The sequence below is a fragment of the Cibotium barometz genome, chromosome 12 (genome assembly GCF_041138505.1).
Source record: "Cibotium barometz isolate CiBa-2024 chromosome 12, ASM4113850v1, whole genome shotgun sequence".
Lineage (NCBI taxonomy): Eukaryota > Viridiplantae > Streptophyta > Polypodiopsida > Cyatheales > Cibotiaceae > Cibotium > Cibotium barometz.
In genome coordinates, this window is record NC_141057.1 from 18,574,789 (window position 1) to 18,584,487 (window position 9,699).

Sequence of the window (9,699 nt, forward strand, 5' to 3'; positions counted from 1 at the left end):
CGTAGGCTGCTTCTTGCTGCTCCAAGTCACAGCAGCACTCCCCAAAGAAAACATGAATCCACTGGTAGATCTTCTGTCTGAGATACTACCAGCCCAATCAGCATCTGTGTACCCATGTACACATATCTCTGTCCCAGTCTCATAGAATAGTCCACAATGCAAAGTAGACCTCACATACCTCAGTATGCGTCTCACAGCATCCAAATGCGGTTTCCGTGGAACCTGCATAAACTGACTCACCAACCCAACAGCATAGCTCAAATCTGGTCTGGTGATCGTCATGTAGATCAAACTTCCTACTATGCTCCTGTACATAGTAGGATCCTCCAAGATCTCTCCTGAATCTGCACTCAACTTGCCATTCTGATCCAATGGCACAGAAATAGGCTTACAGCCTGTCATACCATACTTGGACAACATGTCCAAGCCATACTATCTCTGCAGTAATCCAATACCATGTGGTGACCTAATCACCTCAATGCCCAAGAAATATCTGAGCTCCCCCAGATCCTTCATCTCGAACTTCTGTCTAAGCAAGATCTTTACATCAAAGATCTCTGCATCATGGTCCCCCGTAATGATCAAGTCATCTACATAGATGACAACAAGCACAACCCCTCTATCACCATGTCTCACATACAATGAGAAATCTGCATTGGCTACATGAAAGCCAATAGTGACAAGATATTCAGAAATCTTGTCAGACCATGCTCTTGGTGCTTGCTTTAAGCCATACAAGGCTTTCTTCAACCTGCAAACATGCTCGGGGTGACCCACATCCTCATAACCAGGTGGTTGCAACATATACACCTCTTCTTGCAAATCCCCATGCAAGAATGCATTCTTTACATCCATCTGATGTAAAGACCATTGCTTTGACGCAGCCACTGCTATCACAACTCTCACCGTTGCCATCTTGGCAACTGGACTGAAAGTTTCCTCATAATCAATCCCATATGTCTGCGCATATCCTTTGGCTACCAATCTAGCCTTGTACCTGTTTATGCTTCCATCACTGTTATGTTTAACTTTGTACACCCACTTGCATCCAATGGCTTTCTTGCCTTCAGGCAATTGCACTAAATCCCAAGTTTCATTTCCATATAGTGCATCCATTTCCTCATCCATAGCTTTCTCCCAATGCACATTTCCAACAGCCTCATCAATGCATGTGGGCTCTACAACCTGCACAACCTTTGCCATATACGCATAGTGATGTGCCACATAACCATCATATGTAAATCTCTGCACAGGGTTCTTCACTCTCCCTGATCTTCGCAGCTTTTCATTCATGGCTTCCATAGCCTTCTTTACACCAGGTGTTCTCATAGCTGGGATCCCAAGCTCCTCATCAAGACTCATATCTGAGCCACTAGACTCTCCATCAACATGAGAATGCCCTGCAGAAATGTCAGGCATACCAAGGGGCTCAACCACTTTCTCTTTTCCTTTACGTGATGTACTAATCACATTTGCACGGCTGGTATTATGACGCAGCCTGCCACTCCATGGTCTATCAACAGACCCACTAGATGAGGACTCTCCTGGTCCACTCAAAGACTGTGATTGCTGACCAGCATTCTGTGCAACCACACTTCCACTCAAATCAGCCCCAACAGCTTCTTTTTCAGCAGCATACCAGCTGCTCATCTCATCAAAGACAACATCCCTGCTTACCCTCAACTCACGTGTAGCAGGGTTATAACACCTGTATCCCTTTTGCTCAAGGGAATATCCAATAAACACACATTTTTCAGCTTTTGGATCCATCTTAGTTCTCAGCTCATCTGGCACATGCACATATGCAATGCATCCAAAGACTTTCAGATGAGACAAATCTGGTTTTCTGCCAGTAAACCTCTCCTCTGGAGTTACATCATGTATGGCTGCAGTTGGAGTCCTGTTCATGATGTATACTGCTGTAGAAACAGCCTCAGCCCAATAGCAATGCGGCATATTCTTCTCTTCCATCAATGCCCGCGCAATCTCAGCAATGTGCATGTTTTTCCGCTCAGCAACTCCATTTTGCTGCGGAGTGTATCTGCATGTATACTGTCTCCGAATTCCATTCTTCTTCAAAAATTCAGAGAACTCATTGGAGAAGTACTCTCCCCCTCCATCTGACCTTAGGCACTTTACATATTTCCCTGTTTGCTTTTCAACCAAAACTCTGAAATTCTGAAAGTGAGTGAACACCTCACTCTTCTCCTTCATGAAATATACCCACACTTTTCTTGTGTGGTCATCAATGAAAGTGACATAGTACCTGCAGCCTCCCATAGACACGGTCTTCGTAGGACCCCATACATCTGGATGCACAACATCTAGTGCATTTCTGCTCACATATCTGTTACGTGGAAACACATGCTTTGTTTGCTTCCCAAATTGGCATGCTTCACATATTTTCTGCATACCTTCCACCTTAAATTTTGGTAGCCCTGTCACAATTCCTTTTGTCTGCATAGACTTCAATCTTTGCACATTTACATGTCCAATTCTTTTATGCCATATGTCTGTGTCTGCAACAACTCCTGAACCATTTGCAAACATCGCAGCACTCATTTCAGGCATGTCTACATCCAACGTAAACATTCTGCCCACTCTGTTGCCTTTTGCAACCAACCTGCACTTGTCTTTGAAATCTTCAACATAACACCCATCAGGGTTAAACCGAACCTGCAACCCCTGCTCAATCATCTGGCCAACTGAAACCAGATTCTTTGTTATGTTCGGTACATGAAGTACATCTGCAAGGTACTTCACTTTCCCATCCTGCATAGATAATGGCACATCTCCAACGTGGGCAATTGGATGAGCAGTGTCATCCCCTGTTTCCACAAAACCTGGTCTTTCCGGGTTCTTCATCTCCTTGAACCACTCCCCATGACTCGTCATGTGGTTCGAAGCGCCTGAATCCACATACCATACATTATCTTTTTGTGCTGCATCAACATTTTCAGACATGGCATTCACGACATGCTGCATAACAAACAACCTTTCATTATCCTCATTATTTCTGCTTGAGGATGCATAGTTGTTTTGCTGCACTTTCCCATTTTGCATGTCAGCTTGTTTCTTATAACATTCTGACTGCACATGTCCAGGCTTACCACAATAATAACATTCACGTGCATCATTATATTGCCTTTGCCAATTTCCACGGCCTCTTTGACTCCCCCTGCCTCTGAATCTGCCTCTTCCAACTGCGTGTTGTTGTTGTTGTTGATTCTGGGACTGTTGTTGTTGTTACTGCTGCTGCTGGCCATAATTCTGATTACCTGTTCGGCCACCTCCTTGACCGCGTCCACGGCTTCCTCTACCTCGTCCTCTTCCTGAACTCGTGTAGAAAGCCTGTTGCTCTGAACTGTTTTTACTTTGTGAAGACTGTTGGTCTTCACCCAAGTTCTTCTCTTCGATAATCAGCATAGACACCAAATCTGTAAAGTTGGGAATGTTTTCCCGAGTCTGAATAGACGTCTTAAACGCCTTGTATTGTGGCCCGAGACCACGTAGACAGACTTCCACCTTGTCATCATCATCTACTGACACACCAATAGATGCAAGGGATTCCACAATACCCTTTATCTTCAGCGCATAGTCATTCACAGACGTGCTCTTTTTCTCCACAGTATGAAGTTCATTCTTCAACTGTATCTTACGTGCCTTGGTATTTGTTTCATAGAGCTTTACCAAGGTGTCCCACGCCTCCTTGGGGGACTTGGCATCCTGAATGTGCCCAATCATGGTGTCCTGTATACTAATGGAAAGCCAATACATAACCTTCCTGGCTCCTTGGTTCCAGTCTTTAAACTCTTTCACATCTGCAGCAGTCGGATTTATATCCGGTATCTCCGGTGCCTCTTCATGCTCACCTTCTATGTAGTCCCAATAGCCTTTTCCCATCAGGAAATTCGTCAACCTGAACCTCCAAGCATGGAAGTTATTCTTATCAAGCTTCTCAGCCACAATCTGAGTTATCCCATCATTTGACATCTTGCCAAACACACAATTTTACCAGAAACTGCACTCTGGTTTTTCTGCACAACTGCTGTATTTTCTGCACAGCGGTACTGTAGTACTCTCAAATGTCACAACCAGTGACTTCAATGCACATACATACACCCAATGGCAACTGTAGACCTCTTTGCAGCACCCACAGTGTCTGCACAGTCAACCTGTCTTCCTGCAGTTCTTAAAACAGAGTTCTGCAGAGAATCGACGACTTACCCGCAGTGCTCGAAATCGCCTGCTTTCTGAAAAACGGAGGTCCAGACGCGCCCGAAACGCGTTTTCGGCCCGAAAATTGCAGTCCATAGGACTATATAGTTGCCCTATAGCTTCACTCCCGCGAAGAAAGCTCCTCAATCAGAGATCGTTTGCCGGTGCCTCCCGTAGAGCTCCCGACAAGGGTGTAGTCACCAACACAAATAGGGAAGAGTAGTTGAAGCTCTTACCCTCGTACCGCTTCCTGTGGTTCTCTTGCTTGTAGCTCAGCCCTTAGCACGAACCTGGCTCTGATACCATGAAAAGATGCAGGGAGGAAGAGAGCTTGAGCTCTTGCAAGCACACACACACACTCACAAAACCCTAATAGAGAACACACAAGGTGAGAGGCTGAAAATCTTCTTCTTCTCTACTCAACACTCAACACACCATATACAAGAATAAGAGTACACACAATATGAAAGGTACTCAACCAAATACATACACGGGTTCTCTATAGTGTGAACCCGACTAAATGAGCTGGCGCTATAACTATGCCAGTCTCTAGAGTGGCTGTCACACAGCCTGTCATCCTACTGGCCGCATATCACCCAAGATCTCACCAACCATGCCAGTGGTGTAAGTGCGGGGCCTATCCCCCAGGCGGGTCATCAGTGTCCACCGCCTCACTAGAGCTCGATATCTCAACAGGCAATTGGATGAGCAGTGTCATCCCCTATTTCCACAAAACCTAGTCTTTCAAGGTTTTTCATCTCCTTGCACCACTCCCCATGACTTGTCTCATGTGGTTTGAAGCACCTGAATCAACGTACCATACATTATCTTTATGTCTGCTTCAACATTTTCAGACATGGCATTAACGACATGTTGCATAACAAACAACCTTTCATTATCCTCATTGTTTCTGCTCGAGGAGGATGCATAGTTTTTTTGCTGCAATGGCCCATTTTGCATGTCAGCCTACTTCTTATAACAATCTGTCTGCACATGTCCAGGCTTACTATAATAAAAGCATCCACGTGTATCATTATACTACCTTTGCCAATTTCCACAACCTCTTTGACTCCCCCTGCCTCTGAATTGACCTCTTCCACCTGCTCTTGTTGTTGTTATGAATTCTGGGTCTGTTGTTGCTGCTGCTCTGCTGGCCATAATTCTGATTACGTGTTCGACCACCTTCTTGGCCGCGTCCATGGCCTCCTCTACCTCGTTCTCTTCTTGAACTTGTCTAGAAGGCTTGTTGCTCTGAAATGTTTTTGTTTTGTGAAGGCTGTTGGTCTTTATCGAAGCTCTTATATTCTATAATCAACATAGACACCAAATCTATGAAATCCGGAATGTTTTCCCAAGTCTGAATAGACATCTTGAACACCTTGTATTGTGGCCCGAAACCATGTAGACAGACTTCCACCTTATCATTATCATCTAATGAAATGCCAAAAGATGCAAGGGATTCCACAATACCCTTGATCTTCAATGCATAGTCATTCACAGACATACTCTTTTTCTCCATAGTATGAACTTCATTCTTCAACTGTATCTTTTGCCTTGGTATTCGTTTCAGAGAGTTTTACCAAGGTGTCCCATGCCTCCTTGGAGGACTTGGCATCTTGTATATGCCCAATCATGGTGTCCTGTATACTGATAGAGAGCCAATACATAACTTTTCTGGCTCCTTGGTTCCAATCCTTGAACTCTTTCACATCTGCAATAGTAGTCGGATTGATCTCCGGTGCCTCTTCATGCTCACCTTCTATTATGTAGTCCCATTAACCCTTTCCCATCAGGAAATTTGTCAACCTGAACCTCCAAGCATGGAAGTTATTCTTGTCAAGCTTCTCAACAACAATCTGGTTTATGCCATCATTTCACATCTTGCCAGACAACAAATTTACCAGAAACAGCACTCTGGTTTGTCCTGCACACACAAACTACTGTATTTTCTGTAGCGGTACTGTACTACACTCAAATGTCACGAGTGACCTCAATGTGTACACCTAATGGCAACTGTTGACCTCAATGTGCATACATACACCTAATGGCAACTGTTGACCTCCTTGCAACACACACAATGTCTGCACAACAAATCTGTCTTCTTGTAGTTCTTAAAACAGAGTTCTGTATAGAATCGATGTTTTACCCGCAGTGCTCAAAATCACCTGCTTTTTGAAAAACGGAGGTCCTAACGCGCCCGAAATGCGTTTTCGGCCTAAAAATTGCTATCCAATAGGATGATGTAGTTGCCTTATAGCTTTACTCCTGCGAAGAAAGCTCCTCAATCAGAGATCGTTTCGTGGGGCATCCCGGGCATCCTGTAGAGCTCCCGAGCGACAAGGGTGTAGTCGCCAACACAAATAGGGAAGAGTAGATGAAGCTCTTACCCTCGTACCACTTCCTGTGCTTCTCTTGCTTGCAGCTTAGGCCTTAGCATGAATCAGGCTCTGATACCATGAAAAGATGCAGGGGAGAAGAGAGCTTGTGTGTGAGCTTGTGTGTGAGCTCTTGCAAGCACACACACACTCACAAAACCCTAAAAGAGAACACACAAGGTGAGAGGCTAAAAATCTTCTTCTTCTTCACACAACACTCAACACACAATATACAAAGATAAGAGTACACCAAATATGAAAAGGTACTCAACCAAATACATACTAGGGTTCTCTATAGTGTGTATTCAACTAAATGAGCTGGCGCTATAACTATGCCAGTCTCTAGAATGGCTATCACATAGCCTGTCATCCCACTAGCCGCATATCACCCATGATCTGACCAACCATGCCAGTGGTGTAAGTGTGGGGCCTATTCCCCCCCAGGCGGCGTCGTGACGTGGGCGGTATTGCTGGGAAAGTGCAAGACTTCTGGCTGTGAGAGTCGTTTTCAAATCCCAGCAAGGAAACAGAATATATATCTCTTCAAGGGGGTTATGACATCTCAATTTTGGTCGACATGTACATGTGCCAATTCACTTCAAAGCAACCCCAAATTCAGCTTGATGAATGCATATACGTTACGAGTTAAGAGCATGACCCGCTTCAAGCATAGATCTCCTGACCCTTTATCCAAGTGCCTCATACATATCACATGTAGGCATAGCACAATCTTCAAAAGATTCCCATATATATGTGAGCATTCACATCACATGTTTCACATAATGTCATCATCACCATTTCAAGATGACTCTTGATCTTATGAAAACCTGCTTTCAGATTCCAACAACTCACAAAGCAAAAGATGGCATATGGCATACATACATCATCACATGATTTCCAAAACCCAAGAAAACATATAACATTATGGCATTAAGACCTTTGCAAGCAATCTCCCTCGCTCATCTACACCCCGACTCCACACTTGCACAGGCCGCTCCCAGTGCCTTCAGCTACTGCTGCTCTGCACCAGTTGAGCTCTCTGGATGGAGATAAGAGTGTAGAGCTTGCAAAAAACCATGCTGATAGACGAAGGGATGTGGTAAAGAAACCAGCGATAAAGGACAGCAACGCATACACTACCAAGTTGAAATAGGGAACCATAAAAGCAGTCTTGAGTGTGTTCCTTGTGGGTATGTCAGCTGCACAGTATGCGGAACAGCTCCTCAAGGTGAAAACAGATTCTGAGATGTAAACCCAATTCAGAGAAGAAACCCGAAAATTTCCTGGCCAGTCAAAGGACTGGTTAAGCACCTAAGTGCTTCTATTCCTTGCATGAAGAAAAATGTGATCTTCTACCATCTGAAACACGATGCCGCAAGCGAAGCCTTCCAACAGCCCTCCCCGACAAAACCTGCTCCAGCCAGCTCTTATCTACAGAACCCGGTGCTTGTTCTCTAGGCCGCTGTGTCTCTCTCTCTCCAGCGCCTCAGCAAGCTTGTCTTTTCTCTACCCGGCGGTTTCATCTTTAGGCGGCCCTTACTTCACTTCCAGCCGTCGTCTGCTGAACCCGGGGCCTTTGACGCCAGCTAGCTCTCTGGTTGCTTAACACGAACCCCTGGCCTCCCCTTGCGCTTGCAGCTGCACTCCCCAGCGACTCTTCCTCTGCCACAAGGCCGCTACTGTCTTCCCGTCTGTTCCCGCTTTATCACCAACCAGCCTTGCTATACAAGGCGACCACCTCTTCTAGTGTTTTCGCCTCTGGTCCCGCCGAATCCCAGCCAGCTCTGCCCACACCAGCTAACCCTCACTATAGCTACTTCCCAGAGCCCTAGCAGTTCGACCCAAGGCGGTCACTCTCTCGTACTCACCACGCCTTTGCTCTGCGCTTGTAGACGACCCCCTTGTCTCTGCTCATCAACCCCCATAGTATTACCAGCCCGGCTTCTCGTTCTTCACAAGGCGGCTGTGTCTTTGTCTCCCGAGCGCCTCAACAAGCCATTTCATCACAGCCGAAGCACAGAACAGAAGAGTGATTTTGTTGCAAAATAGCTTAGAATCCCGCATGTGTTTTCCATCCTTTCACAATATCTGCCGATCATCACTGGGTCCGGATCAACCTCAGCACGCCTTTTTTTTTTCTCTACCCGCGGTTTCATCTTTTGGCAGCCACCTTCTCGATTTTTTGCCAGCTTGTAGACTACGTGCTGGCAGCCACAATATCTTCCACGTGGTCCACAATTTGGCCACATTATATAGTATATATATATATATATATATATATATTTTAAGGTTCATAATGGCCACACAATACAATGGCTCTCATTACCTTGCTTCATTCTGATATATGGCGCCACGCTTCGAGTACAAGAGTTGCTCACGGCCTTTGTCAGCTACATCAACTTACCAAACACGACCATTCCAGTCGGTGCCCAGCTCACTGCAAAGCCACCCGCTCTATACATTTGCCAGGGCATTCAGGGCAAAGTTTTTTCATAAACCACACACACAATATGTACATAGGCACAGGGACTTCTGCTAGCCCTCAAGGTTCACCATAAGCATAAAAACTCCACGATTCACACCACACTCATGTACTGAGGCTTCGAGACCTGGCTCAGCTTCAGCTCGTCTTATTGAACCTCATTTACAATAAGAACATATGTACATGGGCATCATATAATGACTCAAGTCATGGCACTTAATCCCATGCATCTGAATTTGTATTTAATGGCCTCACATGCATGGTTTCACACCATAGACGTGCCATGGCACGACATCCACCCCCTCTAAACCTGCACATCCTCTGGTATGTGACAAGTCATCATTAAGATCCACATATATCTGGATGTTGTCTTCATCTTCTACATTACCAGGATGATCATCCTCTTCCTCTTCAACCATATCCATGCTATCACTATCAAGCCTCTCATCTTGAGTCTCCTGCGAATCAAAAGGATCACTGTCATGCCTTCTTTTAAACATCTTGATCCTTTTGCCTACTACAAGATTCTTTATCTCTGTTCCATCAAGCTCACACAGGGTATACGTGGCATTTCCATGCACATGCTTGACAATGTAAGGGCCAAACCATCTTTTTGCAAACTTC